At 35.9% G+C, this 23,766-nt stretch overlaps 1 protein-coding gene across 5 annotated transcripts in view; it reads left to right on the forward strand.

Moving 5' to 3' along the window:
• heph (polypyrimidine tract-binding protein 1 heph) overlaps positions 1 to 23,766 on the forward strand; it is a 386,050-nt gene that overhangs the window by 232,777 nt on the left and 129,507 nt on the right. For 3 of the 5 annotated variants that reach the window (XM_077429082.1, XM_077429078.1, XM_077429080.1), the window contains exon 2: positions 398 to 445. The exons of the other annotated variants lie outside the window; for them this stretch is intronic. The gene's annotated coding sequence lies outside the window, so the exon portion shown is untranslated. The remainder of the gene's footprint in view (positions 1 to 397; positions 446 to 23,766) is intronic. 5 annotated transcript variants of the gene reach the window in all.

Below are 23,766 nucleotides of genomic sequence, written 5' to 3' on the forward strand. Positions count from 1 at the left end.
ACTATAAATTGTGATACCGTATTTAACAGTTTAATGTATGTGCTTTATGTATTTGCCTATGAGAATGAGTATTTTAATAGAAAATTTTAAAAATTTTTTTGTAAATAAAATCATAGAATTTTGCTTAAATATTATTATAAATTATCAAGCAAAAATTATAAGTTTCGATTGTGTTATTATTTTCTTAAGCCTGTCTGGTTTCTCTGCCGCGTCCAATATCGTAAAAAATTGATCGTAAAAATTCACCATGTTGATAAGCTAAAAAGCAGAACGATGCTATGCTCAATTACATCCCAATCCCAAGATTCGAAATCTTGAAATTGGTGCTACATCCTTTTATGATTGACTGACTTTTTTTGTGCTGATCGTTAATTTTATTTATTTTGTATCTTTTCAGGTGAGTTCGTCAGGAGTTTCAATTCGTCTGCCTGTTTCTCCACGAAAGGTAAAACACTATTGTAATAAATATTACATGCTAGTCGATACGATATTTGATTGTGTCGGCGATTTAAAGAGTACAAATATTTTGATTGTTGTATTATTTAAAGTTCAAAATATAAACATGTAATATGTAGTGTTTAAAGCCACGGCTGAACTTAAGATTTCAGAAATATATTTTTTTCTTTTTTGAGTCGATCCAATTTCTTACGAGACGGCGCGATACTTTTTCATTAGCTCGCCTGCACTTTTATGCGGTTTAATTCATTCAAAAAGGGTACGTCGTTTTACGATGCACTTTCGTGCAGCGTTGTTTCTTTTTTTAAAAACGGCATTAGCAAATTAAGGAGCGAAACTTCCATCGTAAAACTTTCATAATAGCAAAGCGGGCATTGTTAATTTTTCTTTTTGCTTTCGCCTCGTAAAATTATTTTTAATCGCGAAAAAGTCGTCGCCGTTAAACGCAACGACATACATATATCAAATCCTGTGTGAGAATTTTACCCAAGTTTCCCAAGCGCAATTACCGAAACCTGCCCGCTCGGCGCAGAGTGTACCGAATCCCAACCAATTTTGATTTTAATATTGTCCGAAAATCTCTTTATGTAATTTCATTTTACATTTTCATCATCTCAACTTTTTCGTTTTGTTAATTACATATTAGTTTTAATCTGTTTGATAAAACCAGCGGCGTAGCTAGGAATTTTTGGGTCTTCATGCAAAAAATATGCAAGCCATCCCCTTCTTCCTTCACATGATTTTTACAAGGTTTTTATAAGTTTCATTTTGTCCGTTAGTATGGACAAACTTCCGACACTTTATCTTATAAAATTTGCATTATAGGATCTCATTAGGTGATTAAAAATATAAGATGATATAATTATTTTCATTTGTTATTAAAAGCTCTTTCTTGACTATTTGGTTTTTCAAAATCACTTTATACATTATTTTCAATGTTTGTTTGTATCCAATGTCCAGTAATGTGAGATAATTTAGTCTGGATTATCTCATTGAGTTTATTTTATAATTTTTAATATAGAATGTAGAAGTCATAGAGACTCTAGACTAGTCTTTTAATTTGCCTGCTGAGAATCTTCAAGTGATTGGAAAAAGTATCAGTCTACAGTCATCAGCTATATTGAAAGGAAAAGTCGTCAAGAGACACTCCATTCTTTCCTGATAACTTCTCAGATCCTACAAGCAATCGAAAAACCCATAAATGAACATACGAAATACGTAAAAAAGTACTTAACCAGTGTTAGGTTTTCAGCAGCGCAATAAATTTGAGAGCGTGCAAGCCTCGTAACCCAACAATGCACATCGAGTCCTGTAAATGAATCCTGCGAAAACAGGATCAGTCACGTTTTGTGAGAATTACATTGTTTTAAATTTAAACAAACATTCTGTAGGCTTTAGCAGCGTCCCTCGGGGTGCACGCCGTACGTGATATTTGACGAAAATCGAAATGCTGTATTCATACTCGATGGTATTAATTTGATTTGCTCTCGGCTAAAGATCTGTCCGATACATGCATTTTATAACAAACCGGGGCTTTATAAACCCACTCCAATGACGAATCGGTGTACAAATGTACACTAGGAGCTTAATTTAGTAAAGCAAATTACAAATTGCGGTGCGATATGACATGTTTCGCCCAGAAGTACATATATTTTAAAAAGAAAATAAATAAACTGGGCACCAAATCGCTCAGAGAAAGCAAGTACACGTGTATATGTCATTTTTATTTCTTTTGATATTTTCAAGTTGGACAATGGTAAATTATATTGAGTGTATATAAATTTGGGGCCCCTGTCAAGTTGGGCTCTCATCCTTTGCTTGACTTTGCTATAGGTAAGTGCCTCGCACTTGAACGAACTTGTGACTCATATGCAACGAAATATGTACTTCGAGATTTGAAGTCATTTGTTGTTTATTTTAAAACGCTATCGATTGATGTTCTGAATAAATACTTACTAATAAAGTTATGCACAAATATATTTCATTATAATTCTACCGAAAATATAATTGCTTGTGAAGATGTTTGGATTAGAATGTCCACCCCCTTCTTAAGTATGATGTTTTCAGTTCGTGAAGGTTTTCAAAGTAGACATACATATGTATGCTAGATTCCATTATTTTATTTATTCAATCAATCATGAAACAAATTGCTCCAACGCGATGAGTTTGCTATACGGATTAAGAATTATTAATTGTTTGAACAGGTACACCCATTTATTTAACACGACATATATGGTCAAACGATTAACAGCCACATAGACATCTATGGACACATTTTTGTAGCTTTTTCTAATCACCGAAAGTCAAGATGCTGAATAATTCGAATTTTTGCGAAACTGGATTGCCAATTTTTTTGGAACCGTTTCAATGAAATCAGATAAATTGGCAAACTCTGACAGGAAACGATTGACTTTGGAGTCATATATCCAAAGTCTGGCCAGCAGCATACAGGATAGAACCCGTGACCACACAATTGAAAGCATCACGTGCTAACTATTGATCTATATATTTTAATTATAATAGTTGATCTACATATAAAACCATAAGAAACTGCAAATACTAGCTGTCAGAATGTGCCGTAACGTCTTTATTTTCTTCGTTTAATTTATATATTTATCGCCTTGTTTGCCACACGGATTACAACCTTTTTTTCAGCATCATTAAAATGTAACTTTTGTGATATATATTTTTACCCCATTGAATACGAATATGACTGTTAAAAAAAATAGTTGTATAATTTTAAAAACAGAGCTTGCACATTTTTAACCAACCACTTTCCGCCTATTGATTGTTATGAATTTTTATTACTGACTATTGTAACATTTGGATAAGTCATTTATATTTAATTTGGATCTTTAATTCTACCACTTGAAAATCAGATACCTTATATCAATAGCCGTGTGTGCGTCTAGACAACTTTGAAAACGGCAACACTGTGCGGCGGTGATAATTATACATAGTTCAACGCGGTTTTCCGCCATTGAAAGCGGCCGAATAATGCTCGTAGTGATAATTGATCCGTATTATGATCTAATGGTACTGCGGTGGGAGCGTTTACAGAAACGGTTGTTAGACAAGGCATTTGCGGTTACGCAACCGCAAATACGGCGTCGAAACTTAGAAAACGCGGTAATGTGAGGTATCGGATGCGTGCGAAATGATATCGATGATCATCCACGCGGGGTGCGGACGTGTGTGTGTTAACTGTTAATGCGTGTCATCGCCTCGCTTTACGTGCGTACAGTGCGTTTCAGTAAATGTAATGTTTAAATATCGCATTATTATATTACGAAACAATTTTCCCAGCTCTCCAGTCTGCGGTCGAGCTTTTTGCGTACGCCCGGCGAATTTTCAAATGGAATTCGTCGTGCTTTCGCCGTTTTTACGGTGTCCCATAAAAAGAGATCGCGCCGTGTTAAATTTTCAACTCACTGCGGTCATCCTATTTGTCTGAAACAGTCGTGTGTGTGTGTGCTTCTATTTTTTTTCTGCTTAAAGGTGAATTTTTTGTTTTGTTTTTATGTACTTTTTTGACCTCAAAGGTCATACATATGCATACGCATACATATTCTATGTCAGTGCTACTTGAACTTTTTCGTGCCGCGGACCGGTAAATTACGACTTTTTCCATATTGCACGTATTTTTTCATATCACTATTTCTCAATAATTATCATTTATTACAAGCCTCTTCTAAGTTTGCCTTCGCTCGTTCGTCTGACAACATTTGGATTTGATATCCTACTTTCTGCCAATCATTTTGAAACTTTGCCATGTTGCGTGGTTTGATCAACAATACATATTTATACAAATAAAATCCGCCAGTACGATGGAGAAAAATAATCATAATAGACATGCTTAAAAAATGCTACAATTTTGACCAACTTGACGTCTAATGGTAAGTGGCCGTATTTATCTGCCTTTCTGCCACCCTCTCGCTTTGTCAGATTTTAATTATTTAAGCGGCTATAACTTTATCTTTTACAAACTATATCTTATAAAATTTATCTCTAAAAAATATCTCTCGTATATATTTTTAATTCACTCGTACTATGTTTTATTTGTCATGTTAGCTTTGAATTGTACATATACATATATTTCATAAACTGCATCACAGAGTATTGTTGATATTTATATGCATTCAGAAATTTGTCTAAAAAAACACGTAAACGTTAAAACTGAACATTCTGTTCGCTTAGACGAAACATGAACATGCTAAAATTAAAAAGATGGAAAATAAATGATATTAATATATGTATGTAGGTGGCCCATAGCATTGGGCAATTTTTATGAAAGGTTTCTATTTTCATAACAATAATTTAATACACAAGTTTTCCTTGTGGATTGGACACGATTTTTTTTTATATACGTATTTTGTGAATGTGATTCGAATTTTTTTACATACAAATGTGACTTGTAAAAATATTGTAATGAAATTCTCTCCATATATCTGTACATTTATAAGTTCATGTTTTACGTTTTTTTCTAATAATCTGAGTCACTTCTGAGCGACGCTGTAGACGTCTAGTGACGCTCGTAAGAAAGCAGAGCACGTCCTACGCCGACTTAACATTGGAATACAATTCAATAATGGAAATCTCATAGATTCCTACGCGTTTGTATCATTTAGGAGGTCATGTTTTATGGGGCATTTTTAGTAGATTTACGACCGACACGCGTGAGAAATTCGCACCCCGTTTTTTCGCCTGTCCATCCTTCCAGGTCAGGGGATGAGAACAGGTAACGCGCGAACCACTCCCTTCAAATCACAACAAACTACTATATTAAATTTTTGAATATCCCTGTTGCAATTCGAATCGTATTGTTGTAAATTACCCGATGTGACATTCGTAATCGATATTGAATTCAAATTGTTCGAAACAATTGAACGATTTTATGTATTTGACATTTAAATAAAATATTCAGTGATGCAGTGACGTTCGGATGGACGAACGTGCAAAATTTCGATCGCGTTAATCTTTTGATATTCGAACCGTGTCAAAGTGTTGTTGTGTCGTAATAGTTGATTGAATATACACTGCGATAAAAAAATATAGAAAAACTATACGCATTTACGGAAAAATGTCAAGTGCCACTTTTTGATAGTGTTGTATATAAAGTGCACTTGTGAATTTTAATGACCGAATCAGTATTGACCATAATCTGGTAAGAATTTTTATATCAAAAACCCCCTTATTTAACTGTTATTATAATACGTGTATAATGTAATGTACATAGATTAGTAAAATGGCCGTTTTATTTTATTCAAGTTTAAAATATTTATTCATTTATTTTCTTCGTACTGAAATGATTTGAATTTAAAATAATGTAATAACTGAAATTCAATGCACTTGGAATCATATGAAATGTTTTATGCACCGTATAAATACGCGGATTGATGTCGACTCATGTGGATTGGATAATTTTTGCAGAACTAAGTCAAAACTCTATGCAATTTATATTTTTTCAGCATACTTGATTTTCAGCATACCTGTCTTTAGACGATTTCAATGCAATTTATACAGACAAAAACCGATAGGAGACTAGAGATTTTGATTTTATACATCATTCTGATACATCACTAGTTTTGGGTCAAAATTTAGACCCAGAACTCTTCACTTACCATCGAACCACACCGTGTGGCACGTATGTGTATATATTCTACAGATTACATTGAATTTTTTATTTCACCATCGCTGCTCTCTAGATTCAGATCCTCCCGCCCACCCCAAAAGTGCCCACCCGCCCTCCACTCTACTCTTTCACCTTTTGTCTTAGCAGTCGTTCCTGCTTGTGTCGAACCGCGAAATAAAGATCTCGCGCCGTTACGCTGGGGGACCCTTCAGATTATGCGCCGTCACGGATCCACCTTGTTTTTCTTCGTTTCTTTTGTTCAGGTGGGGCTAAAAGGGGGATGGACTAAAAGAGGGATAGGTGGGGGGAACGTGGAGGTATTCTCCCGTAGCCGATGCATCCGCCGTGTCGGCAAGAAGTTATTCTTCATTATTATGTAAGCAATTATAACGAGTTTGCCGTAATGAAAATTTACGGTCGCCTTAACACCGGACGAAACGTATCATAACGTTTAGGTCTGTAGACGTGCATATCAATCTAGAACTTGTCAGAATGGAACGTAGACCTGGAAATTTTGCCCTTTGAAAGTGGCCCTGCTACATGATCTTGTTTTCGCCATACACATACCGTTTTGTTTGTATTTGTGGCAAATATCACTTCGAACGAAGTTCTGAAATGACAATGCGGTATAAATTTCATTTTCACTGACTTTGACTTTCTCTCTGAATAACACTGTAACGTATGTAATCAGTAGACTATATTTGGAAGGGATCAGATAGTGCGATCTGGGATTTTCCGCAGCTCCGAGAAATTCGGTCAATTATATTTATCTAATTTTTTAACATACATATTAGCCACAGTGACATATCAGAGTACAAGTCACCCAATCATAACATCGTAATAATAATAACCTTAATCATAATAATAACTACCTGCTATATTTTGATGGAAAAATCATTGACATTTATAATTGATAAAATCGAACACGGGCGTTGCTCCACAACCAGTTCATCCCAGTTCTTACATTAAACAGGTCAATTTCACCAGCAGCAATGTTTGTTTTAAAATTTGAAACCATATACAATAGGAATCGTAAAAAAATGTCAACCATCTTTTAAAGCAAGAACAATAGTTTTAAAAACCTTTCCATATTTATTTATTTATTCATTTTGCATTAGTGACATAACAGAATAGTTCCAAGTCGTCACTATGTCTTAACAAAAAAAAAAGAAAAATCAAAATGATACAATGAGAAGAAAATAAAATATAATGAGAAATAAATAATCAAAAACATAGAACACGTTACTAGGTCATCATATTTTAGATTAAACAAATCCAAGTTAATAGAAATCTGGCTGAAGAGCTTGATGTCCCTGACAATACGCGACGAAACCATTGGTACGTGCCCCTGGTGAAGAGATTAAATTGCGGTATCTTATGTGTATATGAGTTGGCTGGGAACATTGAATTCTGCAAGAATTTGAGGATTGCTCACCAAACCAACCAGTAATTTATAAAAATGTTTCCCCAAATATACGTCGTCACTCGAGGGAATTATAACCTAGTGCTTCCAGAAGGCAAGCACTAAGATAGATCCATGGATAGCGAAAGTAAACTATCATATAAGTATATCTGAGAAACCTCCTCTGTACTCTATCGTTTCTCAAACAATAGACCCTATCGGGGCTCCGTATGAAAAGAAGAAAACATAAGAATGATTCGTACTAGCGAATCATTCTTGAGTTAAGGAAAAAAGGAGTATTTTAGAAAGTAAATACATCTTAAGGATAGAGCAGTGAAATAAAGGACGTATAATCAGCGTAAGTACATACATATGTATTATATAATATATTAGATCTGAGTAGTGAACTGTAAATTTTGCGTATATGTATGTAAGTACATATTCTTGTCCAAAAACGGGGTTGAACAGTGTGTGTGACCGAGCCGAGTTTGACGTTAGAAAACATCCGATAATCCGGTCTTTAAATCCCAGACAATTAAGCCTCGCAATTAGGCACCGCTGTGGGAAACATTTGCGTGGATAGTCTATATAAAATATATGTCTATGTATATATGTATGTAATATATGTATCTGGATGGCCTTTTGGCGGGTTCGCGTGTTAAAACCGATGCGATGATGGCGTAAGTTCGCATCCTTTGCCACTTTCGAGTGAACTAATTATTCGCCTTAATCGTTGTTTGCGTCACGGTTTCGTAAACAGAGAGAGATAAATACGCGAGCGATTCGCTTTCCGGACGATGATCGCGATGATATTTGTGAAAATAATTGTTTATTATTTGAGTATGATATTTGCGGTCGGTCGCACGGTTCAAAGTGAATCCACAACTTTTCCACGAGTACTCGGTGGTCAAGCCGATTAAAGTTGTGGAGACCGTCTACTTCTCCTCCTCCTCCTCCTCCTCCTCTTCATCGTACGCTCTTCTCTGGTCCCGATGTTGTGTCTTTGTGTCGGTTTTACGGAACCGGTTTTCTTCCCGGGGTTACAACCGCAAGTACCAAATAAGCTGCGTACCGAATATATACATACATATATTGTATATACAAGGTGCGTGGTCTCGGTCGTTTTAGTTCTTCTACTTCGACTTCTTCTTCTGCTTCTTGCACTCTCGTTTGTTAGCTTTGAGCGATCGAAAAACTACCGATGATTAGTTTGTTTGTGCGTACACGATACGCTTCTAAGACCGTGTTTTTGTTGAGGTTATAAATGTGTATTTTAATGCCTCCGCTACGTATTTTGTAGCCGTTTCGAATGTTTTTCCAATTAATGATTTTCCGCGTTAGTTCAGGCTGTTCCGATTGTATAGGCATTGAAATTAAATTGTCTCGGGATGATTTATCCACTGTTATTACACTTGAATCGTATAGTTTGCTTTTATGGTCAGTTATCATTATTTTTATTGTTTAGACGTGATACATAAAAAAACCATAAGAAACGTTCTTTAGTTTAAAAAAAAAATCAATGATAGATTCATGCGTTTTTATTATGAAATGTTTGGGTTCTTTGGGTTTCAGAAATTTGGGTTATTTTCCTTCTTCTGCTTCCACTCTTCCGATAGTTTTCAAACTTTGCCATTTTGCTCGGTTTGGTCATCAATATATGTATGTGGAAATCAAGTCCGCCATTACCATGGTGAAAAATAATCGTAATAGACACATTTGAAAATACTGCATCATCTTTCTCGGTGACGTCTATCGTCCACATTGTCGCATTTGTCCACACTGTTCCAATCGTTTTTCCCCTTTTCGCCACCATCTCGCTATGTCATATTTTAATTGCTTAAACGCCTATAACTTTTTCTTTTTTCACTCTATATTTTTATATATACATATATAGATACTATGCGGTGCTCACTTTAATAGGAATTTAAATATACATACTTTTATTACATACCTCTTCTTACTTCGCCTTACGATTACTATTAAGGAAAAATTTTGCCTCTTATCCGATCGTTTTCATACTTTGCCATATTGCTCATTTTGGTCGTCGATATAAGTAAAGGTGTCATCCGCCATTACGATGATGAAAAAAAATCGTATTAGACACGTTTGAAAATACTCCCACGATGTTAATCGCCCAAAATGTTCGGTCGCATTGTTCGCCTACTGCGATCGCTTTGGCTACTTCTTGCTGTATATCCCTTTTCGCCAGCTATCCCTTTTCGTCATCTAGCTATGTCAAATTTTAGTTGCTTAAACGCCTATGACTATTTCTTTTTCACTCTATATTTTTTCTGTACGTGTGCCATTATATTTAAAATAAAATAAAATAATCTAGTCATTCCTCTCACCCACTTGAGTCGCATTTTACATATGTATATGTACATATCTCCCCGTTTTACCGGAAATACAATTTTCCATACTTTTCAATGCCCAATTCTTGCATCCATACGTCATTTCGCATCGAAAATTTTCTTCTTCGACCAAAGCGACATTTTTCAATGCACTCTTGATCTCCTCTTGTTCGTAATAAGATTTACGTACATACTAGATCCTTTGCTTAAAACCTACATACGTATAATACATCGAAGACGAACGCGTATGTGTGTGGACGGAGGCGTGTGAACGCATTATTATAAGGGCATAATATGAATTCATCAAATGCAAAGCACTCGGAGTGATTTTGTTTCAGTGGAAGTTATTCAACAGTGATTCATGTGCGTCGATGCAACTATGTGTGCATGTATGTCGGTGCATCGAATGCACATGTGCATACATACGGCCCTCCTCAGGAACTCGAGTCCTTCTCAGCACGCCCCTCCCCCCGCCACCTCCCCGCTCCTCTCCCCCCCCCGTTCCTCTGCACCTCTCGTTCCTTCAACGTATGCCTTTCTGCTCTGACAGCAGTTCGAGAGTCGACTTGCGCTTTCATTACTTGCAATTGCACCGGGCGCGCTCTCGTGTATGCGCGTGCGCACTCTCGCTCTCCCTATCCCAACCATTCACTCTATCTCTCCCTTCCTTCCTTCTTGCACTATCTTTCCCCTATAATAGAAGTCTATTTCGGAACTTTTCGGATCGTTTTCGCAGTGTTCGTCAGTGAGTAGTGTGTGTACGTACAGATCCATACATACGTACCTGTGTGTGTGTGTTGTGAAACAGTGCAGTGAAGCCAGTTTGAATTTCACGGTCAGCAAGCGCGGTGAGTACCTATATACATACAACATATATGTATATATGTACTACATATTCTATATTATATGTATGTATGTATGTTTGTATGCGGGTTTCGATTTTAACGCACAATCGTGTGCGAACGAACCCAATAGCGCCAATTAAAACTAATTGGTCGCTCAAATTGTTGTGGGTGATCGAAAGAGCGATCTGTCGGTGGGGTTTAATGAACTTTCGGTTCGGTAAAAAAAAAAAGCTTCCTCGATGCACTACTTTTATTATTATTATATACTATCTAACGCGCGTTATTGTTTACGACCCGTCGTCACTGGCGTTTGACGTGCTGGTTTTGTTGCGTTAACACGTGCGCTGCCGTGCGGTTAGTTTTGAGTGTGTTCGACTGCGGATCGAATTTGGCCGGGCGCTTAATTTTGCGCGGGAACTGACCGGCCCGTTTGTATTTTTTTTAAAATTTTGATCTGTATTAGCCAGCAGTATGGCTCGGTGGTTGGGCTTTTGCTTAGCGCCGAGAGGACGCCGGGTTCGATCCCGATCGACCTCGATTGAAAAAAAAAAATTCAGAGTATTTTCTGTAACGTTGCTGGTCAGACTTGGATATTTGTGACCTCGATTGAAAAAAAAATAATTCAGAGTATTTTCTGTAATGCTGCTGGTCAGACTTGGATATTTGCGGCTCCAGGTCGATCGTTTCCTATCAGAGTTTGCCAATTTTTTCTCATTTCATTGTTGAAACGGCTCCTGATTAAATTGGCTAAAAACTATCCTACCTACTATTTCACCACTATATGATTATACATATACACCAAGATTAATGTACAATACAAATGTATGTACAAATTCATAGATGTCTCATTATTTTCGAGTTGTCAATGTCTCGTAATTCAGCGACTTATGTAATAAAAATTCTAAATTGTTTGTAATTGACCAGGAAGTCGCATTGGGGTTTACCTGTTAGGCCTTCCTCGTATATTTGTATACACATATGTATGTATGTATATTCATGCTTGTTTGTTACTAATGGTTGTTAATAAATAGTCGATTTTTTCTTTTTTTTAATATCATATTAGTTTTTGAGTTTGTGTACCAAGTGTGTAAAAATCTATATTCGTTTGAAGATTGCCTTAGAGCTCTTATGGTATGTAGAGACCCTTTAATTTTTTGCCGAGTTTGTTCGTCTCGCTTTTTATTATTATTAAAATATCAAACGTATTTATAATCGGTCTTATTTTTATATTTTAGGTTCATTCATCGTTTAATAAGCAATGAATACGATGTATACATATTTTTCGACTAAAAATTTTATACACAACAGAATTAATTACACGCTCAGGAGCATCTAGTTCACATGGCCCGTGTGTGAGTAGTATACGCTCGCTGTGCTTTATTTTTTTTTTCTACTTTTTTGTTTTTTACGACATTGACCATTTGCGGCGAAGTCGTTGACCCCCCCACTCGAGTTGTCGGCGCATCAGTTGAATCTCAACCGGATATAAACACGTGTGTGTGTGTGTGTGCATCTGTGTATAGGAGAGGGTCCTCTTCCACCCTCCACGACTGGGTGGGTGTGGGTATTTGAATTTTTAAATTGCTCATTGTATGTCGGATGGAATGCTTGCACGACACCGGCTCACCTCTTCATCATCAGCCCCTCTCCCGAGCCCACTCGTGCCACCCCACAATTCCATCTTTTTCAACCCCCTTCCCACCGGCACTCGGGCGGGCGAGGGGTGGAAATTACCTGAGAGTTCCTTACATTTCGAGTCGTCTCAGTGCTGCGTCTCGGGAATTGATCGAAAGGTGTGTGTGTGTGTATTGCGTGTTTAAAACGCAAAGATAATAACTCCACAATTTAACTTAGTTTGCAGTTTTTTATTCCTGTTATCATATTCAATCATATTACGGTGGTAACTTTTCGAAATAACGTTCCATTTTTTTTTTTTTGCGATACAATGTATTGAAGTACATAAATTTCAAATCTATATAAATTCCTTATTAAAACCATGAATTGGAATGTCAACGTAAAGCTCTAGTCGAAAAAAAAGTAAAAGGGACTTTGAATTGATAAATTGAGTTGAAAAAAAGACAGCTTAATAACTGGGGTGCAATTATGAAGAATTTCTATTTCTTTACAAGCTTTTTTGGTTTCACTGGAAGCTTGTCGTCTACATTCGAGAGCTTGTTTTGAACCACTTCCACACTTCCGGTCAATTTGAAACTTGACGGACATGCGGAAGTTGGGTTAACAATAAAATAGACAAATGCATATTTCCGACATGACGCTAGAGAAATTTTATACTACATATAGGTATGTACATATGTATGTATATTAGATTCGACGTAGTGTGAGATTTACGAGAACCGAGCATGCTGTCGCATTCGTGCAATGTGTTGTAACATTATAAGGACGTAAAATTAGTTCTTATTCAACTATGTATATAATATTATTAGAATATAATTCAATGTAAGGTCTTAATTAATATTATTGTAAGTTTTGCTGTCCACAACATGACGTTGACAATTACTTTGATCGTCTGAAAAATATGAATTTCCATTCATATAAAATATATACGTATTCCGTAAATAAATTAATAATATCAAAAACTTACGTATTTTTTATATTAAAATCGTATTAATATAAATATTTCAACAAACGAAATACGAACTCAAAACTAACAAAAAATAAAATTTAAATTATACGCGCGAATAATGTTGTAAATCTTGATCAAAATGCAATGCGAAACTGAAACGAAATGTAATTGGCCATCGCGGGTCGAATGGGGGGGGGGGGGGATTGAATTCGATAGCATGTACATTTTGATCGGTTCGACTTTATAAATCATAATCAACGAAACTATTTAAATTTTTTTATTATAATACATCTGTCAATTTCACATGTTAGATTGAATAATACATATAATACATACATATGCATGTATGTACGTATGTAGTTTAACAGTCTTCACACTCGTATACATTTTTACTTCACTTTTAGATTATAATAATCAGTCCCGTGATTTATTCAAATATTTAAATCGCTGTCGCAAGTGAGTCATTGAGTCTGTTAGAGATCGAGACATATTCGCTTTAAATATGCAACCTCATGTATAATACATATTTATTTAGCTGTGAGCATGAAGTCGATCAAAGTTCAGAATTCATACTATTTTTAGGTCTTCACTATTTGAAGGAGTTTCTTTTGATTTTCAAATCAAGATACTGATATAATAATTCCAAACCGTCTGGAGATTTTTGATTTTAATTCCAAACTGTCTGGAGAATCTGGAGATTTTTCTTATTATACTACTGGTGAATAAAAAAAAATCAAAGGCACCGACTTACAATTTGAAAATTGTATTTTTTAAACTCAGTACGTTGGATTTTGCCGAGCTATCGGCCTTGCGCTGTGAGAACGCGATACGTACCCGTGTATTTATTCGGCGCGTTTATAATTGAAGCCATTGATAAAAGCCACTAGAGGGTGGTCGTGTCAGGGTTAAATTTGATGTGAACCGATTCGAAGCGATCGAGTGAACGTCAGTTAACGATAGCAAATATTTTAAGCTGATTCTCTCGTTTGAAACTCGATTAAGCGTGGGTAGGTACATACTACATAGGTACCTACCTATGTATCTCGTTTGCAACTCCCCCCCCTACCCCCAACCCACCTACCCGTTCGCGCGAATTGGTAAACTTTACTATTTGTTGAAGCCTCTGCGGTTTGTTGTTTCGTATGATGTGTGAATTTTATTTGTGTATTGTGAAGATTGGGTATCGAAAATGGAACGTTTTGGTGTGATTTTGGCTGATTCCATCAAGCAAAACTTTGGCTCATCTTAACAAAAATTTATTATTATTACTAGCCTCTTCTTAGCTCGCTTTCGATTTTTTCGTGTGACGAAACTTGGGTTCTTATGCGATCGTTTTCAAACTTTACCATTCTGCTAGGTTTGGTCATCAATATATGTATGTGGAAATCAAATCTTAATCAAAGATGGTGAAAAATAATCTTAATAGACACGTTTGAAAATACTCCATTATCGTTCTCGGTGGCGTCTATTAGAAAGTTGCCGTATTTATCCACCCTCTCTCTCTCTATTTCGGCCACCCTCTCGCTATGTCTGATTTTAATGGTTAAACGCCTATAACTTTTTCTTTTTTCACTCTATATTTTATAATATTTGCATTATACATAGGCTCTCTTTATCTCTCTTATATATTTTTACTTCACTAGTAGGTTATATGTATAATGATTGTTAAAATGAATGTTAAATAGCGTGGTGTTTCGGACAAAAGTCGAATGACGTTTATATATGTCATTTATGTATGTATGTATGTATATCTATCTGCGCGTGCCGACAGATCTTAATCAGGTTACTTCATACAAGTTTACATATAATTAATTATACTAAATTACATATCATCAAATACGATGGTCTTTTTGGACAGTACGGTTTTTTTTAATTATAAGCATTATCTTTTTGGATTGTCAGTAGGTCGTCATGTTATTTTGAATACTGTACATATGTGTATGTATGTAGTTAATCCATAGACGTTTTACATAAATCTCAAATGGCCATATGTAAATATTTTGTTTGATTTGTTTTTGTTGAAATCTGTCACGAAGTTTCTCTAATTGTGATAAGTATTAATTTAAGACCGGTGGGCTAATTTTGAGTTACAGCTTCATCTGCATCAGCCTCAAATTATAATAGATATTGAATAACAAATAGTAAATCTACGTAGCTTTAAGTTTTCTCAGTACTCATTTTTACTATCTATATAATTTTTTTTTTTATTAAATGCTCTGTGAATTGTTTAGCTGTACATATATTGGATCCAAATCAAATTTGAATTGTTTATTAGTATTTTTATTGTACTATATGCGTAGACGTGTATTATACGCAATTATTAAATTTAGGGCTTTTCCCCTTCAATGGGCGATAACTCCCACGGTGCAAATCTCATAATTGTCACCAACAAAACTTAGTAAAAGTCCTCTTTTTTCGCCATTCCTTTTCATTCTTTTTTCGTCTCATTTTGCTCTTAGAAATTTGCGTAATTGAATTCGTTCTCTACTTCCATTTCGAAAGAAAAGTGCCACTCGTCCTGCCCCCCCATACCTGCCCTCAGGATTTTCATCCCTCGACGTGTCCCCCTCCTCCTTTCTCTCACCACAGCGGTCCAAAAAATAATTATACAACTCGTTTTCGCCCCCCCCCTTAAATGTTCACCTTAGAAATTATCGCGTGTAATTTTCCCTGAAATTGCTCGAAACTCCACGTAGCCGCTACACCAAGTTTACAAAGGTACGTGCTCTTGAACGTTTGATGCAACGTCGATTGGCCGGATGCAACTCGGTCCCTCTCCTCACTTATCAATTTGCGATCGGACTTGCCAAATTGTAGACTGCATCGAGCTGCACTTTCTCGAGAGTGAAACAAGCCGAACGAATCATTCGAGTGTCGGAACTCCTGCATACTACATTCTATATATGTACATATCTACATGTACCAAATAATACTTAAGTAGTATCATTACACACGAGATGGAAACAGTTAGACGGTCAATTATTTGAAAAGTAGTATGTACTTCGATTACATAATTAATGTTCACCGTGCATAGAATAGCATTATGCTGCGAAGTATGTAATTTTTCGTAAGAATAATACTCTCTGTAAGCTATGTAGTTATAATATAATATGCCGTGTTTTCGTATATATTTTTGGAGTCATTCATCGATTTGACGAACTTCTCCTGTGTGTATACATATGTAATTGAAAACTTTTGAGTTTTCATAGACGCGTGTGTGTGTGTGTGTGTGTGTGTGTGTGTGTGTTTATCGTTGGGGTAAATCTCGGTTTGCGGTAACGGAGGAGATGAGGCTTTTCGGAGGCTTTCGTCTTGGCATCGCGCTCATTTGATGTATGGATTTTGGTTATCCAACTGGGTACAAAGTAAACAAACAAACCGAACCCTCTAAAACTACTCTGGAGAGAGGAGAGAGAGTCCCGCGGGCGAATATCGGCTCAAATTTCATTAGCACCTTCCCTTCTCACCCTTTTTCGTAGATTTCGCATTCGTGAATAGCCAATTTGTTTACATATGTACATATATCTCGCGGATTTGTTGGATTTTGGTCAAAATTTCCATTTTGCAATTTTTCCGTACGGTCGATTAATTTGGTTTGCCGTCATTAACATATTGTGATCGAATATGTGTGTGTGTGTAATTAACTCTTGTTTATTTTATGCAAATCGTTTTGTATTTACATGAACGCTACAACCGATTAAAATATATGTACATATGTATACATATACATATATGTACAATGTACATACATATATTGGTAATATTGGACGAACGTAAACTGTTTATGAACAAATTTTTTTTGTACTGGCGTATTGTATTATGAATTTTTGAAGCATCTCTTTTGACTGCATAATTTTTATGCAAATCTATCATACATATTATCTAGATAAAATTGGACGTATGACATGATCTTCTTTTTGTTGAGTATAGTATATTTTATTTTATGTTTTTAATTTCTAACATGAAGGCCTTACAGATAACCCCAATTGTTGTTGTATGTTCCTGGCCAGAAATACTGTACACTGCACATTCAAATATAATTAGTATTATAAAAAGTACATAAATATGTACATATATATAAATTAATATCCATAGAAACTTATATGGTCAAATTTGTAAATTTGCAGCATTTTAAACAATTCAGCGAAATTCAGTAAATACATATCAATTAAACTCCACAAAGACATGTATGGTCAACTTTGTAAGTTTGCGGCATTTTGTACAATTCGGCAAAATTCAAGATTAATGAAAATTCGAGATTTTGCGAGAAAATGGGTAAGGTTGCCAATTTTTTGGAACCGTTTCAATGAAAATCAGATAAATTGGCACACTATAATAGGAAACGATCGACCGGAATTCACAAATCCAAGGTCTGACCAGCAGAAACCAGTGGCATTTGAATTTATTGCATTTGATCACACTGTTCAAAGCATTATATGCTAACCACTAGAAATGAATGATGCAAATGTAAAAATGCGACTGTTGTGCAATTTGTAAATCGTGAAACGTTGTTTTGAATAAATTTAAGGTTACGAGTTGCAAGTTTGTATTTTTCATGCGACAAGCTACATTGTTTTGAATTGAATTTATGGCCGCGAATAAAAATTGATTAAAAATCGCACAGCCAGATACGGTCATTTGTTCGGCACCGATTTCGATTTTCATAACCGGTCCATTTCATTTAATCATCTGTATGTATGATACATACATATGTGCGTTGAATTTCGATTAAAAATATTATGCACTATTTCGGTGATTTCCAATCGTACAAGAAAACGAATTGTATTAAAAATGCGAATTCCCATCTAGCTCGTGTTATGACTTTTAAGAGATGATACATAAGGTTTACGGTAAAAACTCTCAATAGATATACCATAGTTTAAATTATTTGTAATGTTTGATACACGACTTTCATACAATTAACAAATGCAAATCGCATTATTATTTGTGGGAGGGTAAGCCAGGTTTGTTAGGAACTGTCTCAATAATGAAATCAGATGAAACAGAAATGATCTTGTAATCATCACGAAGTAATCGTATAAATTTTTCGTTTTCGCCCGATATTTGAACTGGTAAACAATCGCCTAACCAGCGCGTTAAATGTGAGGACGATTTATGGAAGTAGCAGCCAGCAAGTAAGAATAGATTGGGAGCCACTGCATTATGTGAATGAAAAATACGCTTTTAAATATAATGTGTATACATTTTATTTAAAAGACTTTATGACAAGTTGTTTTTTTTTTTTTCATTTTTTGCTGACGTTTCACTTTTCAGAACCGCCTCATTTATGGCTTCAATGTCCGAGGGCGGCGAGAATGGGTAGGGGGGGATGAACGGGAACGATGGTAAAAAGGATGGAGGGTGGGAGGGGGGGGGAGGATTGGTGGTTCATTTTTTTATATTTTTTATATTGATATTCCATTAAGTGAATATGTGGTGTATGAGTGCTGGTCGAACAACATTTTACACCCATAAAATTGATTGATACCACCGCTCGCTGGTGGGTTTTTGTGTCCCTTCGGTGGGAAATTCGACGTCTATTTTATGGACGCTCCGCACATTTAACCCTAACGGTGCCGCACCAGCATATTGAAAATTACATATTTCTGATTCGAGATTCGCCTTCGGAAATAAACGCGACCCCGCCGAATTTCGTTTATGGGCCCATATAAACATGAAATAAACCCGGGCCTGGAAAAACAGTTAAAACTGTGTTTGTATGTAATATGTTTATTATATAATATAACACGTCCGAACAATGAAATTCGGCCCAGTCGAAAGATGCCTAGTTGAATGTGTAAATAATTTTAATTGGTGTTTCATCTTTCGGTTTTATTATTATTTTAATTTTACAAGTGGTCCCTTCCTAAAACTCGTTTGATCGCTTTGGAACTTTGCCATTTTGCAAGGTTTAGCCCCCGATGTCAATTGTTTCCGCTAATTTTAATTTTTTTTTTCTGTATATACATATTTATATTAGTACCTATGTATTACACTCAGAATTGTGCTTAAAATTATATACTCAATATATATTTGGAAGAGTTGAGTTCATATTTACAAGCCTCATATCAGGTTGTTTTCGATTTTTCGTCTGACGAAATTTGGGTTTTATATCCACATTTTGCTCTGTTTGGTCACAAGGTTTTTATTAGTTTTTTCGTTCGCGAGACATTCCTTCCTAAACTCTTCCCGATCTCTTTGAAACTTTGATATTTTTCGAGGTTTGGACCCCCGTGGAGATTTCAATTGTGTCAGCTAAGTCGATATGTAGTGAAATATAATCGTAATTAACATTAAAAATCCAAACATTTTGGAGTCAATTATTTGCCAAGGGCCGGTAGTGGCCTTGTTTGTTTGACTTTCCGTCCCCCACTCATTTTGTCAGATTTTAATTGCTTAAACGCCTATAACTTTATATATTTTCACGCTATATCTTCTAAAAAATTGCATTATAGGCTCGCACTATCTCTCATATATATTTTTACGTCACTAATAGATTATGAATGATAAAAATATATTTATATAAAATGAGATGGCCGATGCTGTGTATTCGTTCTATGGCCAAGACGCGCGATTGTATCGCCACTGTTTTGACGTTTCTCTTTCAGATGTCACCTATTTGTGTTTTAAACTAGGAGCCTCTATTCCAAACTGCAATATTTTACGATATTTATGTTATAAGCCATTTTCAGGTCATCCCCAATGTCAAAGTATTTAATTATATTATATAATGAATGATTAAATAGTTACATATATTAAAATGCTGTTAGACGTGTGTGTTACGGCCAAATGCATCCTTCAGATTTCGATGTATCTACTGTGACTGGCCTATCTTTGTTTTCAACTCTCTGACCTGATTTCCGTTGGACAAAGTACCACTTTCTATTGTCAAATCGTTCTGATATTTCGCATACATATGTATTCTACACCTTTGCCTGAAATTCTTTTTAAGATTGATCGACGAAATTCATTTTGACAGTAATCGGTGAATATGGTAACTCAAATTTGTAAATCAATCTGTTTCTACAGTTTTTGATTTCTTTGAACTGTTTCGATTTTCTCCAGCATATTTACATGCTGCGTTGGCCCAGATATCTAGTATTAAGTTAATTTAAAGCATAAGTACGCTTTTAAATTTAAATTGTTGAACATTAGTGTTGAAGGGATAGATAGGTTTATAGGACCATAGGTTTCCCCTCTGTTGATAAATTGTATTTACTTATCTTTCATCATCATCGCCGACTTAAAAATTGTCCAATCCCCTCATTTACGAGAAAATCCCGCAATCGCCTATTTTTGAAATCATAAAAATGACTAAAGCTAGTTTTATTGCGAAACGGGGAGGGAAGGATCGAGGAGAGTTATAAGGGTGAATGGGAGGTGAGGTTTGGTGAGGGGGTGTGTGTGGGAGGGATGGTGGGCTTCGGTACGGTTTAGGGTTGCGATATCGGCTCAATATCGGTTCAGTTTTGCGGGCATTACCTGCGTAATGCCAGATTACACCCAAAAGACTCGTTCGTCATAAAATAATCCGCGCGGCTCTGTCGGGGGTATCTCTCGCGCACCCCACCCGGGTCCTCTGACCCGCCTGCCCTCTTCCACCCTAACAGATTGTTCAACCCTTTAACCCTATTACAAACAAAAGCCGGCCTAATGTGACCCGAGGAGACGGCGAAGACACGGCCGCGCGCTTTCCTCGCGGATAGCGCGCGCGAGCGTGAGCATCGCGCGAAAGCCTTCTTCTCTCCCTGCTCGTCCCCGGGATTTTCATTCATCACCATGGAAACTTTGGCTTGAGCCCTAAGTTTGTTGTCGCTTATGCGTGTGTGTATTTACTGGATCTGGGAAATTGGGGTTTGGATCCTCCGCTCGGCCACGTGTGATCGATCGCCCGTGTATAAACTGTGGTTCGAATGAATCTATCTGCGGAATTGTTTAATCTGATGACGTGTTTCAGCGATTCCCGAGTGGGGTCGTTTAAGTACATACACGCAAAAAAATATTTATAATGTAAGCGAAAAATTATTTGTGACCTTATCGCCCAATCAAAAAATAATAAATTTCACTTAGCTTCGCCCGTTGACATTTTGGTAGGTTTTTTGGAAAGAAATTGATACATAACTTGAAACTCGAGTCGAAACTTAATTTGGAAAATCAAATGTAAGGACTTTTGCCTTATAGGAGAATATAAGATGCTTATTGAAGTTTGTTATGATTGTTAGCCACGTCGTCATTATCTCGCAAAACTATACGATCTTCTGATTGTTTTATTTTACTGAAAACGATGTCTGGACGAGACAGACTAACTGACGCCTTTCAAATTTTAATCTACGTAGTCGTCTCGACGCTCCAAACAAATGCTGCTCATTAAGATAGTGATGTATTTTCCATTCGATGTATTTTCGTTTTAAATCTGTTTTCAGAACATAATTGGCAACTTTATGCTTGGAAATTTTCGATGGTGACGTATGAGCTTGATTTTGTTTGGTCGAGGCAAATTTTGTATAGATTAGCTCAAATTTTCTATCGAAATATTGTAGACTAAGTAATATGACTAGTTGTAAAGAAGGTGGATGGATCTGGGTTGACACAATGTTGATAGTACCTATCAAAAACCGCAAACTCCTTATGGATATTATTAGATTATCTTTGTAATCAAGTGGAAGTATAGAGATCGTGAAAAATACGACCTCTATTCCAAAAAAACGTATAAAAATCGTTTCAAGTACTATCTAAATATACGTATTTTGTTACATGCATATATAAAATCACAATTCAAAACACTCCAATTATAAATATCATAGAGTACCATTATCTTTGAGTAGGTATATCTTTTGAAAATGAAATTACTTAAATCGTGGGTGTGGCAAAAAGTAGCTAGACAAGTATGTATTATATATACAGTGTTGAGATAAATGAAAACTGAAGTGTAGAAATACAGATAAATTTAGAATGGTTGATGTATTCCGTATAAAACATTGTGCAATGTATAATGTGAAAGTCTTAAAACTTTCGTCCTCGTAATCTCCAGTGTCCTCTCTAAGGATGCAAAATTTCACCGGTAAAAGCCACGCTTCGTTGGAAACGATTGTGGGGATGTGCGGCCCGGAGAAATTTATACCAAATTCGCGCATAAATTAATAGTGGATAACGTGTTCGCATTTTGGATCATATTTCAAAAGTTTACATAATCCCGCCCGCCTTCCGTTCCCTCAGCATCCAGCTGCTGGAAGTGTGTTGATCGCGAAAGCTTCCCTCCCCTCGCAGCAAAACCTAAATAATATATTAGTAGCGGGAGACTTTGCAAATTTGTTCCGAATTCGCTGAAGGGAATAATAATACGGTTTTGCCGACGAAACTTAACACAAAATTAATTTGGCCGCTTAGAGGCGCGTAAGCAGCGCGCCAGTAACTACTGTGTCGTCATAATTCGTCCGAGGCGACGCATTATAATAAATTATAACCCACATATTTATATATGAACGTTTGTATGTGTGTGCATAAATATGCGAAATGTTACTATTTTGCATGATTTGGTACAGTTTCGACTGGATTTTCAGTTGTATCAGAAGTGTCGAAGGACGAGTCTGCTCGGTTCTGATGAAAAAAAAGGTAGATTTTCTGTTAGGAATTCATCTTCATTCCTCCACCATGCCATAATTGGAGAATTCGCCCCAGGCGTATCGTAAAGAGGCACTTCCTTATAGGCTACCTCCCCCTAAGGATTAGAGCGATTTATTTATTTTTTTAATCATTACATTCCCGTAAACTATGTATGTATGTACTTATACATATGCCTTACTGTTTTATGTTTATATGTGACTCCAACTTACTTGATTTTTTTAATGAATATTTACGTAGGCATAAATATATAAAATCAGTCATGGAATTAACATTTTAATATGGTGAGGTAATGAATATTTTAACGCACATGTGACTTCCTTTAACGCTTCTATCTATAAAAAAAAATCCAGGAAGACAAAGACAAAGATTAGGACGGGAACAAACTTCATTTGGACATCCATTAGGAAAATTATGAATCCAGTAGGATCTTTGACATCTTTAACGAATCCACTACGACAATTAAATTGATTAGGACCAGTGCAGATTCCATTCGAGCAGGTTTTTTCACAATGAGCAATACATTTTGTTCCTGTGTCATCCATGGTAAAGCCTATTCCACAACTACAGGTATTTGATGCAATACATTCTCCTTGGTCACAGCCGTCCGTCTGATAAACAAACGAAATTATATTTAATTGTTTATTTTGACAGTAGTAACGGATGGAGGGTAGGTGGCCGATTTGCGAGAAACTATTTCAATTGTAAAATCAGATAAATGGGCAAACTCGGATAGGATTCGAGCCGCAAGTATTCAAATCTAAACAACAGAACCGTATAAATACTTCAAATCATACAAAAACTTATTTGATGTATTTCTGTGATATATCAGTTGCTGTTACTAGTTTATTTTTATTTTATTTTATATATATATA

Source organism: Arctopsyche grandis, chromosome 4 (genome assembly GCF_051622035.1).
Source record: "Arctopsyche grandis isolate Sample6627 chromosome 4, ASM5162203v2, whole genome shotgun sequence".
In the NCBI taxonomy this organism is placed as follows: domain Eukaryota; kingdom Metazoa; phylum Arthropoda; class Insecta; order Trichoptera; family Hydropsychidae; genus Arctopsyche; species Arctopsyche grandis.